General features: G+C 40.5%; 1 protein-coding gene across 3 annotated transcripts in view; it reads right to left on the bottom strand.

The window, feature by feature from the left end:
- Positions 1–25,034, bottom strand: part of casz1 (castor zinc finger 1) — a 224,625-nt gene that overhangs the window by 87,056 nt on the left and 112,535 nt on the right. For all 3 annotated transcript variants that reach the window (XM_066671955.1, XM_066671954.1, XM_066671956.1), the window contains exon 4: positions 19,469–19,519. The gene's annotated coding sequence lies outside the window, so the exon portion shown is untranslated. The remainder of the gene's footprint in view (positions 1–19,468; positions 19,520–25,034) is intronic.

Below are 25,034 nucleotides of genomic sequence, written 5' to 3'. Positions count from 1 at the left end.
CTCCACAAGTGGGTAATTTTGACTTTTTTTTTATTGTAGATGGAACTGACTCTAAATATGGGAGATCCCTAACTGTATGAAAGTAAACACAAACTGAAAATGCTACAAAACGAAACAACTTGAGAAACAATCAGTTTGTGTGGTAATTCAAAAAGTGAATAAAACAAACAAGTTAAACTTCACATCGTTTTTGTCCTTCAAACTTACCATTCCACCTGTTCAAGGACAACAAAAACAGAACCTAAATAATTATTTGGCAGGATATTTTTTTATTTTATAATTATCCTTAATAAAGCATAGGTTCACTGTTTTCTGTATTGTAAAGTTAATGGCTAGATTTGTCTTGCTGGCACTTTGAACTCTAATTCCAATCAGCATCAGTGTGAAGAAACTGTAGTGACTATGCTTTTATAATTTCACACCCATCCCATATGACATTCCCATTTACAACTGCAGCATACAACCAATAGTGGCCAATGAAGGAGAGCTCCTGCATGCAGCAGTTATCTGTCACATATATGTTATCTAAGAAAATTCCTGAGCAGAGGGACTGAGGTAAACAAGCTGAGCTAAACGTATGCTGCACAAAATCAGTGGTGGGTGTTTTTTTTTTCCTCTGTTTTTTCGGAGTGGAGCTGAATGGTGTTTGATGTGGCCCATTATGATGGTATGCTCTGGGCATGAGGAGGGAGGGGGTGTGACATGGCAGGGCCGCATCAGTCAAAGGGCCGCGGAGGCCAGACGTTTAGCCGCCCCTGACCGCGCACTCCAGGAGGGGCTGGTCTGATGGCCGCCCGCTCCGAGCGCCTCGCTCTGCCGGGACAAAAGCCAGCGCCCAGTTGAAAGATGTGAATCGAGGAGGCTTTTGTGGCCGAGGCCCGGGGCCATGTGGAGTGAGAAATCTGACCTTTGCTGCGAGTTACATAGTGTTTGAACCCTCTCTGCTGTCTCAGCCAGTGGGGCAGCACAGACCGAGTGGGCAACTGTGAAGAGCAGTCAAAAAAAAAAGAAGAATTTAAAAAAAGAGAGACACAGAAGAGCATCATCATCTCTCTGGACTGAGGAAAAAAAAAGGTTGCCCGTTGAGATTTTTTTCACCAATAAAAATAAAGCTGAGCCTTCTTCCCCTTTCAGCCATTCTTTTTTTTCTCAAGTCTTTTTCCCGATCTTGAAACTGACAGGAAATTGAATGTGACAAAGCTGGGAGTGTGGCACAGGGCTTTGAAAAGAGGGCCAAAGAAAGTGTTTGCCCTTGTATTGTTCTAGCGAGTCTGTGATGCTGGATATTATTCCCCCTCACGTCTGCTTAGATACCATTATATATTTATTTTTTTTCCTTCTAGGGGTGAACATGTTGCATACTAAACTTAAGTATACATCCAATAGTGGCAGCTGGAACTTATCACACACTAATTGGCTATTGTCCTGATTACTTCTGGTTGTGGTCATAAAAACAGAAATGTCCTGATCCAATTACGTTATCAGTTTTTAGATGCTAGTCCAACACAAAATATGCAGCGCTCCTGAGAAAACACATTTACACACACACACACACACACACACACATAAAGATCATTCCAGCGGTAAGGCTGAAACCTCAGCTTCACTTAAAAAAACATTACTTATTGTCAAAACCTTTTTTCTTGATGCTGTTTTCATCCCCTGCCTCTAATCATTATGTTTCAGTATCTCTCCCCCGGATGCAGACAGTCCTAATGTAATCTTCCTAATTTCGGTCCCACGCAATCTGGTTTTAAAACAAAGAGAGAAAGGGGCACATTTCTGAAGGTCCTGACCATAATCATTTTAGACAGATAGCTTCTCCCATTGTAGATGAGCAAATATTTGTAAACCAGCTATCTAATGGAAAATTATAGTGAAATTAGAGCGAAATTCATGACGGAGAAATCTGATTACCTCTAATTTTATTATGCCATCTTAGCCCACACAGCATATTTTTGTACAGTTTTTTTTCCATAAATACCTATGCCAGGGGTCCCAGTAATCAAATAAAATTGAAATTCATCTCCCCATTAAATTCAATTAGATGCAATTTCTAGAGCCTATCAAAGATTTTAATTACTAAATTATAAAATTCTCTGAAGCCAAATTGAGGAGGAAAAAACTGCATCCTTGCATCTGTGAGTGGGAGAGGAATAAAGAAATAATAATAAAAAAAAGAACAACATAAACCACGAAAGGAAATTGTTGATCCAAAAAGATATCCAGTGGTAAATGGAATTAGCGAGGCAGAGGCTTATTCAGCGGCTCTGGGGTGGGGAGTGACGTGTGCCAAATGCAGGCTCCTGGACCAGAGGAAATGAACTTAGCTGAGGTGCGCTCGGCCTCTAAACGTCTGCCCTCCGAGTTATTACGCCGTAATTGACTAATTGACACCTTAATTTCATTTATGGGCTCCTGTGTTGAGAGGCAAACTCTGGGTACTGAGGTGGTCCTGAAAGAGAACATCCAGCCAGCATTCTGCTTGCAGGTGCATAGGACGCTCAGCCGGGTCCCTCCACACCATCATTACGACCATGTTAATTAAATGGGCATAGGGAACATAGCGATTTAGTATAAGCCTAAGCAATACTGTCCTCCTGCTCTGTAATCTCTGATACCTGCTAATGCAGACAGCTGCGAGAGTTTAGTCATGCAGGTGTTAACAGCAGCACTGTAACAGGTATCACTGGACATCAAACCTTTTTTTTTATTTAATCCGTTTTGCAGACAGATTGAGCGATGTGTTTGTGGAAATGCTGTGAAGTGTCAAAATGGTGGATGTTCTTTAAACCTCAAATGAAGCCTCCAATAACTGTCACCAAACATTTTGCAGTCCAGAAAGTCCCTTAACTTGAGCAATTCCTAACATTTTGGGGAAAGAGTCTATGATTTATATTTCTGTGAATAAAGGACTCACAATAAACCGGACTTGGTTCACTGACTTCTTCATCTTAAGTCACGTTATTGCCACACGAAAGTGCCTACTCTTTTCAAACTGCAACTGAGATCAAACACTGCTGCTACCTTTGCACAAAAGTCCTCACAATGGGACAGTAGTGGGGTCTCAGGTCACCCACGATGCCTGTTTCCCAGCCACCCCCTGCTATAGGCCAATGGAGGCCTAAAACAACGGCCCAGCAGCAGCCTGAGAAGACTACAAAGCTGCAGCTGAAAGGACACCTGCTGACATTATTCACTTAACGCTCTTTAACTACTCCCTCTGTTTGTTTAAAAGCCATATACTAAAAAGACAACCCTCAGACACTGGATTGGACAGTGATGAATAAGATAAATATTGCCGTTAATTGTTCCTAGGCACACATCGTCCTTTCTGAGCCTAAGGGGGGGGGGGGAAAAAAAAAGCTCCATTCTGGAAGGTTCTGTATGGAGCTCTAATAGAAGTGGCTTGGTAAATATTACTAAACTGAAACTTTAATCTGCTTTTTCCATACTCAAGCTGGCTGGGTATTAAAGATAATCTTTTTTGTGTGTCATATGGCGTGAGATATGGATGGAGCTAATTTTTAGAGACAAATCTGATATTTGTCAACTGGTTGAAAAAACCTGGGGATTTTACCGCTAATCCTCGCCCGGATGTGAAGGCGCGTTAACAGCGAAATGCAGATGGTGCGGAGTGCTCAGAGAGCGCCCAGCCCACAGCGCAGTGCAGACGCCCAGGCCCAAGCCAGCCCCAACACGGCTCAACACAACCTGCGACAGCCTAATACCTCTCTCTCTCTAACACACACACACACCAGACATTCTCCACACGCCAGTCAGCACTCTGCCAGGTCGTTCTGCTTTCCCCAACCTGCTCAACTTTTATTCCATATGTTCATCAAGACACGCGATTAACATCTCAAGACTAGACATGTAAAAAGTCTGATTAACCCCTTAAACCATTTGCTAAATACAATGAGGCTATGGAAAGTTCATGAAAGTAAGAAACTGAAGTAAAGGGTCTAAGCTGTAAATATCACATAACATTTTTCATTTTGTTATACTATTCAAATATAATTCCATAATTACACATTTACTTACACAGGGACTGAATTATATTTGCACTTGATTTACATTCTGCAATTAACTGTACTTCTAACAGGAATGTAAAGCCGGATCACCAGTCAACCACATCATGACTCATACTGTATTGAAATCAAGTTCTATTATAATAACCACTGTTTCACTGAAGATCATTCAGATCGGCTAAGAATTTCAGAACAATGCCATATTAAAGACTTTTCTTTATTTTATTCTGAGCATTCAAATGGATTCCTTCAGCTCTGTGTTACCTCCAAGTTAATGGTGTATACTAATTGTCCCAAATGGCTTTGCACCACCAGTGGCAACTGTACGTTAGGAATGAACATCTTCATTTTGTAAGACACGTTCAAGTGAGACATTCTTCACTTTTCATGATGAACCTGTCTAATTTGGGTTCTTTTTTTATTCTTTCCTCTAATTCACACAAAATATCTCCCCTACAACCTGCTAAACTACTAGAGGGAATGAGGTATAATCCAAGGCCATGAACAGATTCACATGTAAACATATATATTTAAATGAATGAGCGCAGATAGGTGAAACACCAGGAACAATTCCGGCCAATACACTTAGTGCTGTATTTTCAGGGGTGTTTTTTTACATATAAATTGATAGGGAAATGTGTGATGTGAATGAATGTAAGATTGGATGAGAATGTCAAGGCCAACTTCTGCAGTTGGCTTACTCTTGTGTAGAAAACGAATCATTGGTTTCATCTCTGATATTTGTAGCAAAGGAGATTATATAGTTATTGAACCATTCGGTAAGTCTATAGCTAGCTGTATTTTTTACTGTTGTTGCATATAATTTTTTATAATAACAGGAAACAGCTTTATTTCAGTCAGAAGCCAGTCAAAATGATGTCATCCCTTCTATCTCCTCTGGGGGTCCTAACACTCTCCTTATCTAATGCTCAGCCACAGCCTCGGTAAGGTTAAATCTGAACTTGCAAACGAAGGTCATTTTGGTCTCAACACAGGCGTGGCATATAATATTTCAAAATCTGTGGCATGGCTGCTATAGCACTAGAATATAAGGTGATGGAGTACTATGAATACATGCTGTGACTGCTTTGTATCTCTCAACTACATTCGACAATCTACTGATGGCTCTTTAGAGGCTTCACAACCATCAGGGGTATTTGGGCATGGGGAAGAAGGGGAAAAAACGCTCTTATGCTAAAAACGCATTGCAGAATGGACTCCAGTAGAGGGAGAAAAGAAAGAGAAATCATTGGATTACAGTGTGGCAGGGAGAAAGTAGCTTCTATATAAAGCTCCATATAAAGAGCCTTGTTAACAGGCCAGGTCACGAAATAAAAAAAAAACAGAGCTTTTTAAATAAGTGGTTTTATCCTCCTGTCTCATAGACAAGAGGCTTCCGTAGAGTGACTGTGTAACTGGACGGAGGTAGACAGTGAGGGTGGGCAGCATTGCAATGTATCATTAATGAAGAACGAGTGAAAAATCCAACAACTGGTAAATATAAGTTAATACAATGCAATAATGGGGTGAAATCTTTCAGCTACTTGTTACTGTGCAGTTCAAGTTCTCACTACACACTGGCTGTTGTCGTTAACATGCTCTTCATAATTGGTTTAAATCTATCCTTTTAATGGAAAGTGCAGTTAACCTTTGTTCTAGAATGAATCACATTTGGAATCTAATGTAAAAGTGTATTTTGACACAGTTTGGCACAAAAAAAGATAACGCTCTTGATCAGCGAGTGACAGACCACTGGAAACACTTAAATAATACACCCAGCACGGCTTGTAATATTTCTAATAACATCATACTGCCCATACTTCAGGAGATAAAAAGGGTTGGAGTGAAGAGGTCTGTACTAAGGGCCGACATACAGAAAAACAACACACAATTTTTGCTCAATCTTTGCTGTCTATATGCTTTTTATAAACCAATTACTAGCACTCAAAGCTCTCCATCACTGTGTTTGTAACTGGACTCCAACACGAGGCCATTTTCACAATCTCCATGCATAAAGTCAAATACAAAAATAGCACGTTTATCATCACCACTGGCCAAAACATATTCAGCAAAACAGAATGTTCCTGTGGACTCTGGTATGTCAGTGTTGATACAGTATTCTTTTCTATCCTACTGTCTGGCATCATTTGCCTTGTGATTGCATTACTTATGTTTATAACAATATGCCCTAAAAATCTAAATGATGCCAGGAACATGTCTGAATTTGAGACACAATACAGGAAAGCACTCTGGAGTTGATTTATATTGCGTGAGCATTTGTTTTACAAAGCGAGCAGTGCTGACATCTATTGATCAGCCGCTAGTGTAGCTAAGGAGCAGGGGGGAAAAAAAGTTTACGTTATGAGCACTATGAAATTCAGCAATTTTTTTTAACCTTCAGAGATGCTTTGCATTCGTCTGTGAAATAAATAAATAAAGACAGGCTGGAGAGGGGAGAAAAAAAAAATCACTAAAGCTCTTTTGGTGTAATTGGCTGAATAGCAAGGGCAGCAGAAAATTTACAGGCAGAAGCCAGTGTGAAGGGGACTGGGTCACAGCGCAGAAACCAGGGCTCAGCACGGCCACGTCTGCTCTACACTGCTGCCTCTGGCCTATTGCTGCTACACACACACACACACACACACACACACACACACACACACTGATCTACACCACAGCTCTGGACATAATAGAATAAAATCCATCAAAAAAATTAAGACTGAGGAGATGGTGGATAAAATGGAGGATAGGTAGAAAAGCTGTCATGTGTATGTGAACCAGAGCAGCCCAGAGTTGGGTCAACAGCTTCCCGAACGCTTTCCTGAACAGGTTCACTTAGAACAAGATTAGTTTAGGTTCTAAAATGATTTTCTCTATCTTTCCCTATCGGCTTGGGATAGAGTTCCAGTTCCATGTTTCTCATAGGCGTCTCTTACCTTTAAAAAACACACATCATGAAACAAATGATTCTTTCTCTCTCTTCTCTTCCATTCTGAAGAAGCAAACATGTCTTGACAACACTGGTGTATGTGCTAAATAGCACCTCAATCAGGCCTCATTCTCCCAAGAGGGCAGGCCAGGAGAATACTTAAAAACCTCACTGACTGTATCTCTCCTAGAGATTTCCCATAAAACAACAGGTCAGCGGACCAGGCCATGTGGGTCAGGCGGAGAGGGAGAGCTGGGTGCTGTGGGGGGAGGTGATGGGGAGAATGGGAGGGTGTTTTTGATGGAGCTGTTGAAAACAGCAAGCAGTAACCAGATTAGATCAATAAAGATCGTTTCTATAGCTGTCTTTCAATTGGATTCAGAAAAATGATGGAGGGTATGTGATGAAAAGAAGAAGAATGACCAGGAGGAAGGAGTTGGGAGAGGAACGAAGGACTAGAGATGAGGCTCTGTTTTGTTTGATCTAAGTTATTATGGTCATAAAAAGCTTGGGTGGAGCTAAACAAACAACCCAAGTCCATGTGCAAAGCATGCAAATTGTAAAGTGGAAAAAATAAGCAGGTAGGTATAAGAATATTCTGCTACTGTGCTGTTTGTTTTAAACCTGACCTTAGAGCTACAAGAGAAGGGCCTGAGTCTGCTGAATGGCTGACAGCTGCTTTGGGCAAAGGGAGGAAATATGACACCCAGTGTCACTTTTTGAGATAAATGTTGAAAGTTGGAGCCCTGTCCGTCCAAAGTGAGAAGCTCAAGCTCAAGCTTGGTCTGAGACGGGCTCAGCAGCAGCTTCCCTACAGCAGGGGTCTTAAGGGGGAGTCACTGCTGCTCCTACCTCTGCTTCAGTGTGTTTGACAATGTGCTAAAATATACAGAAACCAATACACTGCTGGCCGTTTGTTGTGATTTATCAGCCGATAATAGATATTAATGTGGAAAGAGCCTGTCATGCAGTAGACACTCCTGTAATGAATTAGGTTCCTCTAATGTACTCGCTTCCCAGACCTTCAAAACTTCTCAGTGTTTCATTTTGCCTCGGCTTGTTCCTCCTCACTCCACCACAAACGATCTCCTTTGCTCTCCCTAAGCAAGGCCCAGCCCACAGCACACAATAAAAAAATAAAAAAAAAGATAGCAGCACAGCTCTTGCTAAGCTGGACAGAAAAGGAAGCAAATCTGCCTAAAACCAGATTTTTAACACAATGCTCAAGTCATGCTGATGTCTGCTTATCTATCAAGATCCGAGAGACGTTTTTAACATGTGTAAACCTCTAGCTCTGCCTTTTTGGACATCTAAATGTTTGGGCATGGCTTTAGTAGCTGAGTCCCAAAGCTGGAGCCTGAGCAGGTGGATGGCTTTGTCTCTTCAAATGACCTTGACCAATCAACCAAATCCTCCATTTTGTCAAGTGGTCTGTTCAGCATGAAACCAAGACAAAATGGGCCTGGTGACCTTGCACTGCCGAAAATTGAGATATTGGCACTGCTGTTCATCATTTGAACACTTTTTCTATAAATATGAGCATTCAATATCTTTGAATGTCTAACCTGGGCCCATCAAACCATGACACTGTATCCCTGCTTACAATAATTATTGATCATAAGCCTGCCCAGCACCCGCATAAGGGTCCCTTTCAATTGATTTTCCACCGCCGACTGCAAAAAAAATATATATAACAGAGTTCACATGAATTAAAGGCTGTTTTGCTTCAATTCATCCAGGCAACCAGACAATAATTTCATGTTACCAGGGAAACATGATAACACAGCCTCTGTGTTGCTCAACAATCAATTAATTTTATGCTTTGCACTGTTGTTTACCCTCCCATTAAAACCTGAAAAGTCAGTTTAACGCTCTTTTTTTCCCCCAGCGCTCTACTTTTCAGGGTTTTGTTGAATAAATCCTGAAATACAAAAGAGAGAAAGAGAGGAGCCAGGTGGCTGTGTGCAGTCGAGCTCCATAGACAGACAGGGCCTTTTGTTAGAATGCAGAAATTCAACAAGCCATGTCCCGTTACCAATAGGAGCACTGTTTTTGATGAAAGAATGGTTTTTGTCACCATAATGCAGATGAAAGAGCATGGCAGAGAGCACACTTTTATCTACCCTGGTCATATGCACTCCTCTGGATTTTTCCAGAACAGATACTTTTTCTTTAGATCCAAACATTTTGTTCAACATTTGGCTTGCTCAGCGTCGGCTGCGTATAAACAAGCGGCTGGGGTCTGATCGGACGCACGACGATGCAGTTTAAGGTACTTTTTACATTCATATATTGCCTCTGTCCTATTAAAAACATGTCAAAAGAGTAGCTTTAAAGGGGAAGGAAATATCCTTATTAACTTTCAATTTAAATTCATGTAAAATGATTTATTTTCACGTAATTTTAGAGCATTTCTATTGGTCCATTCATCATGAATTTTTCAAAAAATGTGAAAAACAGCTGCTGTGTCCAAATGATGTAGTAAACAAAAATACATGTTTTTAACTGGACATTGACTACATGTAAATAGCTGTGTCTGATATGTGTGTGTGTGTGTGTTTATGCGAAATGTCAGGACACAAAAGCATTCTAAACTTTTTATTTCAAATATGATTCAAAAAATTAACATTCAAAAAAGTAAAAGTGCCAAAGGTTTTAACTTTCAGTTACTGAGGTTAAGGTTAGGGTTAGAGTAAGGTGTTAATTAGCTACATATATCATTATGTGTCAATGATAACATCAGTACATACATAAATACACACCTAAAAACACATATAAACACAAGAGAATACACAGAAAACATAAGTAAAATATATGGTATATTTATTACAGACACTCAAACATTTACTTAATTACTACACTAAGGAGTAACTGAAAATCTTGCTACATTAACATGTCTCTCCTGTTACTGTTACATTTTAGAGAGACAATGTTTTGTTTTAGCAAATATTTGTGAATGAGCAGCAGAAGTGCTTCAGTGAGTTAGTGCTTTAACGACAAAGTGCTTTAATTAAGGTTTCACAGAATCTTATGTAACGCGCCTATGTTTGTGTTTCCCAAGAAGCAGAGGTATGTGAAAACAAACTTATACATCTCCCTAACTGCTGCCGGGCCAGTCCAAAGAGAGTAAAAGGATTAAATTACCTGGTCCAGTGAGCGTTGAGTAAGTTGTGGACTCATCTTGCCCTAAAGACCACTGTGTCCTGATCCTGGCTCACTAGAGAATTACAGCAGATAGAAAAACACCCCGGGTGTTGTTACAGGTGAGCGGGTGGCCCGGTCATACCACCCCCCCCCCCCATGCAAAAACACAAGCAAACTCATGCTATCATATCAGTGCACACATTCACTGACTGTTATTCCGTTACGGAAGCTCATCACAACAGAGCTCTGCTGATTTTGCCAAGTACCCATGGCCTTGCTGAAGAGAATTCACTCTGCAGTTGATGGCCTTTTTATAGAAAAGTGTTTGGTTCTTATATAAAATCACCATATCTCAGACAAACTGGTTAAACAACCAAAAGCAATGTATGCAATGCATGCCTCATAAATTTACTTTAAACTGTCCACTCATTTCCAAACATGACTGCAAAAATGCTATGGTTAAGCACCTAAAGGTAGTCTTCTGATACGTAAACTAAAATTTAAAACATATTTAATTACATGGTATAGTATAGTATTTATACTTAATAAAACTAGTCATTGTTACATGCAGAGCTGGACGATATGTCCAACATTTATATCACAATTCATTCATTCATTCATTCGTTATCTGTAAGCGCTTATCTAATTCAGGGTCGCGGTGGGTCCAGAGCCTACCTGGAATCATTGGATGCAAGGCGGGAATACACCCTGGAGGGGGCGCCAGTCCTTCACAGGGCAACACAGACACACACACATTCACTCACACACTCACACCTACGGACACTTTTGAGTCACCAATCCACCTACCAGCGTGTGTTTTTGGACTGTGGGAGGAAACCGGAGCACCCGGAGGAAACCCACGCAGACACGGGGAGAACACACCAACTCCTCACAGACAGTCACTCGGAGGAAACCCACGCAGACACGGGGAGAACACACCAACTCCTCACAGACAGTCACCCAGAGCAGGAATCGAACCCACAACCTCCAGGTCCCTGGAGCTGTGTGACTGCAACACCTACATGCTGCACCACCGTGCCGCCCATTTATATCACAACATATTTCTTAATTTGGTCAATCCGATATAATACTGATATCGATATGAAACAGCATTATATCCACTGAGAAACGTCCAAGAACAAATAAGAAACACGACATCACCATCAAACACAAACCTACTGGCCTTGTCCAATATTAATATTTTTTAACAAAATTTTAAATTGAATGTGCTGAACTGACGATAGTGCCCTGCGATGAACGTCAGTTAGTGACAGATAATAAATAATGTATTTTGAAATATTGAAAATGTGTTTAAAAATTATATCGTTATTGAATTTTATATTGTGATATATACTGATATTGAATTATTGCCCAGCCCTAATTACACAATGTTACTGAGAATTATTTGACATACTATCAAATATTAGCATAAATTTAAATTAGTTATTCATTTCCAATTTGATCAAAAAGCTCTTTTTTGTTTATTTTTTTGGGTCAAATTATTGCAAGTAAATAGTTAACCATTTACTGTGTTACTATATTATGTTAAATGTATTATAAAACATACCATAACCAAAATATTCACCTGTAAAATCACAATACTGAAGAGTTCTGCCCATTTTCCCCAGTAATTGAGACAGTGGTCTAGAGTGCTTCATTGAATTACATTTGGTAATTATTCATAAGACACAGTTAAACTATCCTGAACATCTGTCCCTATTCTCTAAGAGAAACAGCCGGTAACAGAGAAAGACACAACACCTTTAACCACTGAGAAAGTTTCATGAAGCATGCCAGTCCGAGGCAGCCTTTTGACTGTAAATAATAAGATGCTCCATCTTTCAAAGATGTACTTTTCCTAAAGCATTGTTGATTGCCCTGTGTCCATTACTTGGAAGGATTATGATAATATTCCACATTGTGCTCGGCGTGATGCACAGGAAATTCAATACTCAAAAGGTTAATGCAATCAATTAGGATGACAAAGGAGTAAAGTAAAACCCTCCTGCTTGCTGAGAAAGGCGCAGGGGAGGGGGGGGAGGGGTATTGAAAGCTTGAATGGATCTGCCGAGAGAAAAGAGGCACTCAAAATTCGAGAGAAAAGAGAAAAAAATGTCATCTATATATACTCTTCAAAGCCAACCGCTCAACGGCTGCGCAGAGATACGCAAACACAGGAGCAGAGGTGAAGACACACACACTGAGAGAGAGAGAGAGAGAGAGAGAGGGAGGGAGGTGTAAGAGAGGAGAGTAAGAGACAGTGAAAGAGTGCCAGAGAGAGCAAAGAGAGAGGGCGAAAGAGAGAAACATGCATCCTTAATGGTGAATGGCTATTATATGTCTGATACAGTGACATATTTCTGCTTTGATGATAAACAGATACAGAAATGCTACAGAAAATGGACATGTCTGATTAATGGTCTGCCCTCAGATTTATTCTGCATAATTGTCCAGGTTCCCCTTCCAACTCCCCCAACTTTCTCCTCCGGGTTTCGTAGACATGTTTTTGGTTCAATATTTCAGTTTTGTCCACATGCGGCCGGCACGGCGTGAATATTAACAATAATAAAACTAGTGAAATTAAAAAGACAATCCCTTCTCTTCAGGAGGGAGACAATGGCCTTTATTATTTAGATAGATGCTACACTGCCGCATAACACAAAGGATTCCCATCACTGCAGATAAATGGATAAAGTTAGATAGCAGTATTGAGCCGTAGAACTATTGTGATAATCCATATTACCTTTTCAGTCGCTGGCTCAGTCTATCAGAGAGAGACAGCGATAATTACATCTTAGCAACCGTCTGTTGTGATAAAAAGCGCGGAGAGGCACTGTAATGTTGCTCTATTGAGAGACTGCACTGCAATACCTAATTTCCCACCAACCAGAGCCAGATTGTGCAAGAGGAGGGAGCAGAAACACACTTGATCCAGACAGGAGCACACTGGAGACCACACCTGTCTCTAACACAGCCAGGTGTGACACAAGCCTGTAGTTAGGGGTGGGCGATAATTGCAGAAAAAAAAACACTAGGATAGAGATACTTACATTCAAGTATTTTAGATTTTGTGGCCACATTTAAACAAAATACTAAGTATGTTTATTATGAATCTTGTGGCTGTGCTATTATCTATGATATGTTTGAAGTACTACTACAGTTTCCCAAAGCTTTTCTTCACTTGTTTTGATGTATTTTGTAAACATTTTAAATGCTCTGGTTTGTGATGTCACAATACAAAATCAAATGTGTACTTCTAGACATTTGAAGATATACAGTCAACATATTTCATATTACTCTCACATATTCAATTTGACAGTATGTATGAGCATGTGTGTGTGTGTGTGTGTGTGTGTGTCTGATGATCTGAAGACATATCAGATTTCAAGCTCTCGGAGTCTAATTAAACTGATTCTAAGTACCTGAATATAACGCATATTGTTTCACTGATGTAGCTGTTAACATTAACGGCTGGCCATTGTTGTGTGACACTCTAAATAATGAGACATTGTCTCAGAAAGCCCTTGTGGTTGTTTCAACACGAGCACAACACACGTCCACAATGCCAACATAAAGAAGTACAAGGCCACGCTGCATTCCAGTTTAACGCTAAACACATAATTTAGAGGATTTGTGCTACAACCCATGTCCAGACTCATTTAACACAAGGACAGGACAAATACCTAGTTAACATGAGGTGATAGGCAGGGCCCTCCATTGTGGAGCAGAGAATTCCACTTTTCACGGGCGCAACCACCGTAATTTGACCTACATCACATTCTTCTATTGCGGCATTTTGCGGGCCAGCGGCCTCGTCACCAGGACAATGGCCCCGGTGGGCTTTGAAGTTTATTTGGGGGGCTGCTGAAAAGGAAAGTGGGGGGGACGCCATCTCTAACGTCCTGCCGATGCGGGGACCCTGGCTGAAAAGAAAAAAACAAACGGTTTAAGCGGTACTCCTGTGTGTGCTTCCTGCGGCCCTAACGTCGGCCTGGGGGAGGGCTTTCAGGAGTGATGGATGGGCTCGGAGGAAAGTCTATTCACATGGAGATGTTACATCATAAATATTTACACAGGGCCGGCGTATCCATGTAGCCTCGGCTTGTTTTGACACACTGGAAAAAAATTCAAAGGCTAAAAAACAGAGAGAAAGAGAAAGAGAGAGGGGAGAGAGAGAGAGAGAGAGAGAGAGAGAGAGAGAGAGAGAATGGGGCCTGGCAAACAAAAGAGCTGGTGACTGATTTCTTTTTTTATTTTTTTTTTTTTTGGTGATCTCAGTTCGGAGGAGATATTCTAAACTGACAAAACTCAGCGGAAAGAAGTGAAATAATAACTGAACACATTTCCTCTTATTGGGACATTAACACTGTGTTCATGATTTAGGATGATGGCATACTTGGAAACGCAAACACGGCTCTTTTGGGCTATTTAATGGATGGTTTAGAATGGGTCCATGTAATTACTTCAGAAATAAGAGCATCAGCTCTAAAATCTGACACCACATGTCTTTGCACTGCATCTGACCTCAGTGGTCTTTAAAAAAAAGCACTTGAGGAAGTTGGGAGCTGCCTGCTTTTTGTTGTTTTAAAAACAGCCCGACTGATTCTTCACAGCTAGCGCAATTAAAAGCTTCCAACTCCCCGCAGAAGCCCTGAACCAATGAAAACAAATTTGGCAGTTTAATTTTCTTCCCACTGTTTGAGAGGGAATCCATTCTGGGAGGCTCCTGCTTTGCACCCGCCTGGTCTCTGGGAGCTTTGCGGAGCAGAGAAAGGCATGCAGGCCCCATGTTGGAGCCAGTTGGGCTTTCTGATTAGTTGAATTAAATATATCAAAACCCAATTAAGCTAACTATACTCCAGCCATTCAGGTTGTAGCAAGGGGAGAATTGGGTCATGATGCACGAGCTGCCTGGGCTTGGCATACTCTCCACTCTCCGAAGGCAAACTGGGACTACTAAAGCATCCAGCTTATTAGGCCAAGACACAGCAAAACATTGCTTTGCCTAAAGAGCAAGAAAAGAAAAAGAAAAAAACTGTAGAGTATTTAAACCTCTTAATCATACCGCTAAAGTATTAGAGGAATAATACTAGCATTTTTAAAGCAATCTGTACATCGTAGCGTACAATTGATTACCATATCAAATAAATTTGCCACTTGCTCTTGTGCTTAGTAAATAAATGGAGAGTAAAAACAAGGCTAGGGGCAGGTGCTGAAACAATGTCTTTGGTGTCAATTACATGTTTTGGTTTTGTTTGAGTACACTGCTCTACATATAACTCAATTCCACATTAAAGACGCACAGACTAAACGTTAATGGAATATAATGTTAAATTTGAACTTACTACTCGGTTTCTACATTGAGACTTATATGTAACATATGCGTAGACCAGCAACGACTCTCTTTTGTGTTTAAAGAGTTAAGGCTCTTTCCTCTAACGAACGGCGTGTAAAAATCTCCAAGGCAAAATGATGTCCGAATAAGGCACATCTAGTTGCACACAAAGGCCTGACAGACACAAAACTACACTCTGGGTATTTTCTTGTCCAGGCCATGTCCAACCATTAAATGCCATTGGGCACAGGGGCTGTTGGATATTGTTTAGACGTAGTTTGGCCATGATTGATGCTGCGAGTGTGTATTCTCCTCTGTGCTGCTGACTGACACTGGCAGGACAAAAGACTGCTGTGTGGCAGAGTTGAGCTCTATGAGTCGCGTATCATGGTCAGGCCAGGCCCCCTGGTCATGAGGATGACCCCCGGACTGACATGAGACAACACGCAGCATCACTCCTCCACACTCCTATCTCTCTTGACTTGGGAGCCAGGGGCAAAGCCACCGCCTCGCTCCCCAATGACAACAGCATCTACCTCAGCACAAATGTCGTCTGCTTCCTTTCAGCTCGGAAGTGAAACTGAGAACAACAGGGAGGCTGATCCCACGGGACAACCGGCGATTTTACTTCTAGAAATTATTTTATTTACGCTCCTTAAACACTAAAGGCCATACTTCAGTCCTCTTGTAAATTATTCACTTTCATAACACAAAAAAATCAATATTTCTTTAAGAGACCTTCTTTAGCAGCAGATATGTTTAAGATCAATGGTGAGTATTAAACCTAAAGGGTAAAGGGTTAACTCTGTTAAATGTATTGTTTCAGTGAAGACACCTAGTTGGCCACTGTAAAGGAAGAAAATTCAACTATTATTATAGTAAGAATATTCATGTTTGCAGCACTTTTTAATTAAAACTGTAACTGCTCAGTGTTTCTATCAATAATATGCTCAGAAAAAAAGCATTTTCCTGATCACAAAAACCTAACTCATCAAAAAAGTAACACAATATCACCATTCTGCCCACCTCTATTCAATAAAATGCTGAACTGGAGCGTTCTTTGTGTTTACATGTTTTCTATCTCATTAGGAACATTCATTCATTCATTCATTCATTCATTATCTGTAACCCTTATCCAGTTCAGGGTCACGGTGGGTCCAGAGCCTACCTGGAATCATTGGGCGCAAGTCGGGAATACACCCTGGAGGGGGCGCCAGTCCTTCACAGGTCAATACACACTCACACACTCACACCTACGGACACTTTTGAGTCGCCAATCCACCTACCAACGTGTGTTTTTGGACTGTGGGAGGAAACCGGAGCACCCGGAGGAAACCGGAGCACCCGGAGGAAACCCACGCGTACACGGGAAGAACACCTACTAGGACACCTAGTAAGAAAACCTACCCTTCATACAATTTTTAGACATATTGACACCTTTCCAACTCTGTCAAGTCCATCATGAGCTGAAACAGAGTGCTTGTATACAGCTTTTGGATAAGTGCTTTAGTATTTATACATAAGTGTGTTTTTTAAACACTCCCATAACAATGCCTTAAAATGTGTTCATAAATGTTTGGACAAAACTGCTAACTACTCAAGTGTACATTTTCAAGCTGTGCCCAGGTAAATTGACAAAGTCAGACCTGCGTACACCTAGCCCTCTGTCTTCTCCATCTTTTCCTCCATCTGTCTGTCCTCCATTGATTTAAATGAGTGTCCCTAGAGTGGGTGATGTCATCAGCACTCTAGCTCTCACCAGAAAGTGTCTAACTGTACTTTACCACATTCATCCATTCATTCATTTTCTGTAACTGCCTCATCCTGTTCTGGATGGCGGTGGATCGAGAGCCTGCCCGGATAGGGCCCCAGTCCATCACAGGGCTTCACACACTCACACCTGAAGACACTTTCAAACAACCAATCCACCTGCTAGTGTTTGGACTGTGGGAAGAAACTTGAGCACCTGGAAGAAACGGAGACAGTGACTGGAAAAGAGGTTTGAACCCACAAAGCTGTGAGACAACAACACTACCTGTTGTGCCACCATGCCGCCCCATTCCCGTTTTGTGCACAATGTATATATTCATTCATTCATTCATTCATTATCTGTAACCGCTTATCCAATTCAGGGTCGCGGTGGGTCCAGAGCCTACCTGGAATCATTGGGCGCAAGGCGGGGAATACACCCTGGAGGGGGACAATGTATATATCTTACATAAATATAGCCATTAGTTAACCAGTTCAAGACATATTTTCCTAAAGTTATCGTGAGGAATATTGGCTGGATCAGGTATATCTCCATTCATTGTTATGAGAATAAAGAGTTGATTACTCACTAGTTTAAACATATACTCCTCCTTCAGGTTTAAAGCTAGTAGCTCACAGCTTTGCAGGATTGTAGACCCAGAACCTAAAGACAATGCTTGTGTTTTTCTAAGCGATTCTGTTTACTGCTTTTGTACAGCGTTCATTCAAATAAGATATGGCTTCTCATAACAAACACATTCCAAGTTAACTCAAATCAAGCTGTACATTTTTTCACTCAAACACACATTTGTCACTCACACACAGGACACACAGTCACACACATACAGACAAATTTATTGTCATAATATAAATTCCTTAGAAACCAACTTGCATGCAGCACTACAGTGGAAGCACCAGATTTTACAGGACGGGACGCCTTACATCTGTATCTTTATGTCAGTGTTTCGTTTGAACGGTGTATTTGTAAATCTGTGTCTCTGCTATAATCAGTGTTAAAGCTTCGCAGTCATCGCAAAACCCTCTCAGTTTCTGCAGGAACTTCACTTTTTAGTTGCACATCTTTAATTCTTCTGTAAATGCACTTGATCCCCATATGTGTCATATTATAATGTTCAAAACAGCCTCAGCGATCCTTGTAACGAGGACCAATTTGACCAAGAACAATGAGAAAAGAGATCATTTGGCCCTAAAGCTGTAAACATACCTTTGCTCGTGAGTGTCCACTGGTCAGATTCACAACATGCAGACAGACACACAAAACCCGCCTGACACATGGCGAGAGGCAGATGACAAGCATTTACTGTACAACACTTTTTCATAACCTGATAAACCCAGCGTCAAGTATGATCTTTCTAAAAGATGGAACCAAAAGAGCAGACTCTAGCGGTTCAGAGAGTTTTTAAACAATATCTCTGTGCTTTATTTTTACAAATATAATATCATAAACATTAATAAACATAAACCAGCAGAAATGGGAAGGAAAGCAGGAGTTTGATCTTGGCAAATCATTCGAAGCCGCAACTACTGTTTTGGACATAAACATCTTTAGTGTTTTGAAAACAAAACAAAAAAAGAGTTGAGAGTAATAATAGCAGCTATCTTGCTAGCCTCTTGCTAAAGCTAATCTAATATATAAGCTGGAAATATATATGCTACTTAGGTAGCCATTGTTGTATTTTAATCTAACAAAAGTGATTGCGATTCTAAGACTCACTAATTCACTGTTCACTAATGGCTTGTAGCTCTGAATGTTCCACCCCCAACTAAGACAAGTCAGTATGACTTTCTACATCCGAATGAAATGATAGTAGTTTACACACAGACATGGTAAAGTGATAGGTCTGGCAAAACTTTTGCAAACTGTTTATGGAGACAACTGTGCTTTTTCCTGACTTTATAACCCAAATAATAACAGTGATGCAACGGTAGCCTACTCTAAATATTCCACCAACTGTAATGTATTTGTCTCAAAATACAGTGGCTACTTTCTGTAAAATATAGAAGAAGAAACAGAGCAGAATATGGTACTCATAGAAACTGAGCTCACTCTGAGCCCATATGGAGAAGAATGTGATGCATTCTAGCACCTCCCTGTAAGTTAATCAGTCAGAAGAAAAAATGCTGTGAAACTAATAAGTAATTTGTCAATTTTTACAGCCAGGGCCACATTGATCCTGGTGCAATGAATGAGGACACTTGATTTTCCTGTAGGGGAGGATAGGAGAAGTGTAGATTACTCAAAGGTCCTGTTTGTCCTACCTCGTTCTCTCTCTGACAGAGTAAGTCACTCCATTCACAGGCTTACTTCATCTGCAAAACACAAACAACAGTAAAAAAAGACTTTTAATTACATTGCTCATCAATAGCTTTTTGAAGATGCTCTTAATACAAATTCAAATATTTTGTTTTTAATATTGGTTGGAGGTTAACATACTAAAACAGGTTCGTTAGAGGATATCACACATGAAAATAACTGTAACAACCTTAGGATTATGCTTTTAACCGTAGTTTCAAAATAAAAAACAGTGAAGTTAATATTTGAAAACCTTCTGTTTGTAGACACCGGGGGAAGATCAATATAGTCAAAGTTATTAACATTAAAGTGTTTACACCCAACATTTTTATTACATTTCTTCTCACATGTATACAGATCTAGAATCTGCCATGTTTTCTAAACTGAACACATAGAGATGGAAGGGTGTAATCGGCATTGGAGAGGGTCTGTTAACATGACAATACTACAGTTATTTTAAACAGTCGTCCTCAGACACATAAAGCCCTTGAGCTGATGGCATTGATAAATAACTATTTTCAGGTCATGCTCTTCATACTTTACAGTTAGATTGCATGAATAACAAAATGAAATATAGAATCCTAGTGCACCTTTAAAATGGATGTATGTAAAAGATTTCTGCCCTATTACATCCAGTCTGAAATACATGTTAATTCAATGTTAACTGGCATTACTGACATACTGGGGACCAAATGGTGTAAATGCTTGTTTTTGTTTTTTTTTTTTTTTCATTTATTGTTTGTTTTTTCCAAATATTATATATTTGCATATATAGAAAGTATAGAAAGGAAAATAATAATAAAGAAATAATGTTCACAAACAACATGAAAGTTTTAGTCGTAAAATAAATTGAATGAATATAGATTTTTTTCACAACATGGACCGTGTAACAGGACTGTTGTTGATATTTCCCCTGACTTCTTGAGATACTTCCTGCAAAAAAGTGCAAAAGAAGGCAAGGTGCCCCTAAGCTTTTGATGTGACATGTATAAGGCAAACGCCTATGTGTTGGCTGCCACATAAAACACCCTATTAACCCCACATATGGGTCCATGTACAGCATAAAGTCTCTAAGCCATCACAAAGCACTGCAGAAGGTGCAGTCATTTGAAGGTCCTTGAGTAAAGAAGCCATAATGAAGTAAACCAAAGCAGGGGCTCATCAGTGACCCCTACAGTGACCTCCTGCATGCTCTCAGAGCACAGCCGTGTGATGTCATCATCAGAAAGAACTGACAGGTGACAGCTCTCCCTACTCCTCTGCAGAGACCCTGAGAGCAGGTGCACGGCTGCTTAACCAGTTTTGTAAATATTTCAGCGCAGCTTGCCAATGATAATTTACTTAGAATCAGTAATCCTAAAATCTGATTGAGGGGAGGATTTTATTAGCCGATATGACCTTGGCCAGCGCACATTAGCCGAGGCCAGTGCAACACTCATATTACAGCAGGCAGTAAAGCCAAGTCAACTGTGACCACTTTCTTCTGATTCGTCCATAAGCAAACATCCAAGCTGCGACGTCTGCTGATATATATGTGTGTGGGAAAAGAGCAGAGAGGCACTGAGAATGCATTTGAGAAAGAGAGGGATTGTAAATTGGAAAAAAAAACACGTAAACAAAATCCATAGAAGCTGTTGTTTCTTTATGAGGCAGAACAATGTGATATTCAGTCAACTTTAGATACTTGACAGTATTTTAGTTTAAGATCTGTTGTTGTTGCTGTCCCAATTTTGTTCTCAGGGGTCAGGGGGTCATCTTAAAAGGGAAAAATAACACACACAATATATATAGGCATGTTTATTTTAGGTATTGCACTGAGGCTAAGAGGCTAAAGTTGCTAACAAATAATGAAGGCATAAACTCCACCAGTAAGTGTTTATGCAGTAGTGTGTTAAACCTGTTTCTCTAAGATTGTTGTGAAACACGATAGTGGCAGCAACATTCAACAGTAGCAGCCACCTCACAACCACATTTATAATAGTTTTATATAAACTAATACTCAAGATCTGGTTGCAATGTATGACCTATAACCCCTTATAAAGAAGGGATAACAAATATCTGACTTACTGCATTTGGAGTAAAAAAAAAAAGTATGTGCTTTTTTCATGAAAAAAAAATCATGTTAAAACAGCCCATTTGAATTTGTTTTTATTTTATTTTAAATCAAACAGCCTTTTAATAACCTAACCTTTCATAAAGGCTCTTTGCATTTCTGCGTACTGTGTGAAAGTTTCCTGACTGCATCCATGTCCCTATTTTGCATGCTCTTCTTTACCAGTGTACAGACAATCTCTCCTTATTGCAGAGCCCTACCATCTGTCCATGCCTGAGCACAGAGAAGCATTATTATGTCCCCCCCGTCTTCCTCTCTCTCTCTCTCTCTCTCTTTCTGTCTCTCTCTCACACACCCACTCCCCCCATTACATGCACTTGAGTGACTGTGACAGCTCACAAAGTTTCCTAACCTTGAGAGCACACGCGAGTGAAAAAGTAATAATAATTCGAACCTGGTCTCCCTACTTATTTTATATCTCCCCTCAGCAACCTAACTTCTACTCGGCAACAGTGCAGTTATTAATTCATGAGGCACTAATTAGTTCTTTGTTTAATTTTGTGTTAAACAGACTGACCGGAATGATAACGACTCGCGCTGTAGCGCTTTGGTCCCATGCTGCTCCTGTTTGCTACAACAAGGGAGCATCGTGCGACTAGCATGATGAACCCAATTCCCTTCTAAGTTGCACTTCATTAAGTCAAAATGTGACAAGGAGCTTAGAGGAGGAACTGGCAGATCCGATCGTACATAACAATGCAGGCCCAGTAAGTTTGGGGGGAGCCGTGCATTCCAGCATGCATGTTGCTAATTTTCTATTTTTAACCCTTGGGGGCCGTCTTCCATTTTCCTTTAATTGTTTTTGTTAGGGCCTGCAGTGTCCTCTCTTTAAATTGCAGCTCCTATCAACTCCCCTGATCAAACCCCTGCGCAACATCTCCACAGCAGAGTAAACAACCGACTTGCCCTTTCGTACGCCGTGGTGCGGGCAGAATGTGCCGGCAAATAGGTGAATTTAATAACAGGTTTAGAGCGTGCACATGGGCATGGAACAAGTGCACGATATCAACAAAGATATGTTGAGAGTGAAAATAGACAAAATAGAAATGTTGCCTTTTTTTTGCCTTTCTGAACTAGAGGAACCTGCTTGGTGGCAGCAGAGGTGAGGAACAAAAGCCAATCAAAAATAGAGAGGAATGCGAGAGTGCTTTGTAAACCACCTCATATTTCTCATACCTCACCAAAGTAACGAGAACAAACAGATTATTGAGCAGGTAATGAAATGTGTATCTGAGATTTATGATCAGCAGTTAGGAGCTTTTGCCAAGTTTTCAGTCATGAGAAAGAGTGGCATTCTTCATTCTCACAAATATTTCAGCCACATAGCAGACACACCTAAAACCCTCCTGTTCAGGTTTCAGTTTGAAGATGCTTGATTGAAAGCTGCATTTTCATAACCCTACAGTAAGTGGTTTGTCACCATTTCTTGCTTTCCAAAGAAATAAAGGTATTCTCAATTTCTCAGTGCTCTTTATAAATTGTGAACCTTTCACGACAGAAGAAACTACATAAATGTGTCCAATTTTCCTTATATCAACTGCATTAAAATTTAGACTCATGTTGCCAGTTCCTGTACAGTTATCAGTTGGCATATAAACGCAGGCTCGATGAGATATTTATCCTCACAAGGATGTTCCCATTGTTTAAAGATATGATAAAAAAAGGCCTGTAATTACACTGTATAATAGGAAAGATTGGCATTTTCAAAATCATTTTCATGTGGATGGAAATGACATTGCTCTGACTATTCTGTATTCACTGGTGCAGATAAATAAACAAGGCTTGGAGATGTGAGTGTGTGTGTGAGAGTGAGGGTGAGATAGAGAGAGAGAGCGAGAGAGAGAGGGAGAGAGAGAGTGGGAGAGAGGAGGGAAAAAACACATGAACCAAGTGCGCAGAGTACAATGGCAAGCAGGTCAGTAATTAGAAAGTCTGTTTGCACAGTAATAATTTTAATATATTCATCAGGAAACAGGGCATGCCTTGCATGATAAAATGCCATCAAGGAAGATATCCCAGCACTCCCTTAACCTTTACTGCAGACTGGCAGCAGATTGTGGAGGATCTCAAAGACAAACCAGCTCGCCAATTATTGACACATATGGCCAGGCTCCCTTTGGCAAGGAAATTAGGCATTGGACGGCCAACATGAAAACCTGACATTTAGAGCCTACCTTTTGCTTCCTGCCAGGAAAGGCTTATTGGTTAAGTAACTCAATCAAGAGCACACCGCACCTTTGAATGAAGCCAAAGAAGAGGCGTGGCTCCGAAACACCACGAGGGAGAAAAGGGAAACCAACACACCAGGGCTTTTCATTGCTAAAAAAAACCAAAAAGCTATAATTGTTGTTTCCATGACGTGGAGTGTTGAATGGTGGTGGTAACCTTGTCTGATATTGTGGTTACCGTTGATGCTATGGAAATGATTGTAAATTGTTTAACAGAGTCCTGACATACGAGAAACCTTGACCCTATTACACACTTCCCAAAACAGAGAGGAATACACTAGTGCTAAAAGAATGCTAGGAGCTGCAAAAAAGCTAATCATAGTCTGTCACGTTCCTGCACTAAGATCACAAGTCAAATGAATTCAGCCATGAAATACACCTGTATTTCTCTGAGAGTAGAAATGCAGGTTCCTTGGGATACAGACTTAACAAGCTCTAAATAACATTTTAAAAATCCATAGTCACTAAACGTATATATATAAAGGTGCTATACAGAACCAAACACAGTGTATTCTCTATCAGTCTTTAATCATGCTAGAGCTTCTTCACATGTTCAGGGATCTATACCGTTCTCTAGAGAACCCTTGAAGAACCATCATTTTTAAGAGTGTATATATAGCTACAGACTAGAGGGAAAAGATGTCAAGAACCTCTTCAGACCGTGTTACGTACAACACGAGCCTAAAAATAGGAAATGTCCCACAAACAATTGTATAATATATCTCGGCTTAACAATTCTTGCTGGAAACCATGAGCAATCCATTGTTTCCATGTCCTGATCCTGTTTGTTGGTAAAATAAAATTAGAAACCCCTTCTAGTTTACACAGCCTTGAATTAAAAAAGGCCATCAATAATTACATGATGCTGAGGACGTACGACTGGAGCTATGAGCGCACACGGCCTTTATTCTGTCGCTTTGGTCTTTTCAAATACTGTGTGCTCCCCTCTGAGCCTCTATTCAATAGCCGTGGCACAATGAAAAATCGAACATTTACTTAATAGCACTTCTTATGCAGAGTTGACAGAGGCGGGTAGGCCTCCTTTTTTGCTGTCACTTCTGGGTGCTATTCTCTGCTGCCTGCTGGAGAAGACAGACCCGGGCTGAGGGCAAGCTACCTCTGTGCCCCGTCCTGCCCTCCTGCCCTAATTTTTGTTGTCCGTCTCTTTGAAACGGCGCACTCACGTGGGAG

The sequence above is a fragment of the Hoplias malabaricus genome, chromosome 5 (assembly GCF_029633855.1).
Source record: "Hoplias malabaricus isolate fHopMal1 chromosome 5, fHopMal1.hap1, whole genome shotgun sequence".
Classification (NCBI taxonomy): Eukaryota; Metazoa; Chordata; class Actinopteri; order Characiformes; family Erythrinidae; genus Hoplias; species Hoplias malabaricus.
Note: the sequence above shows the minus strand (reverse complement) of the source record. Positions and strands in the feature narration are given on the sequence as shown.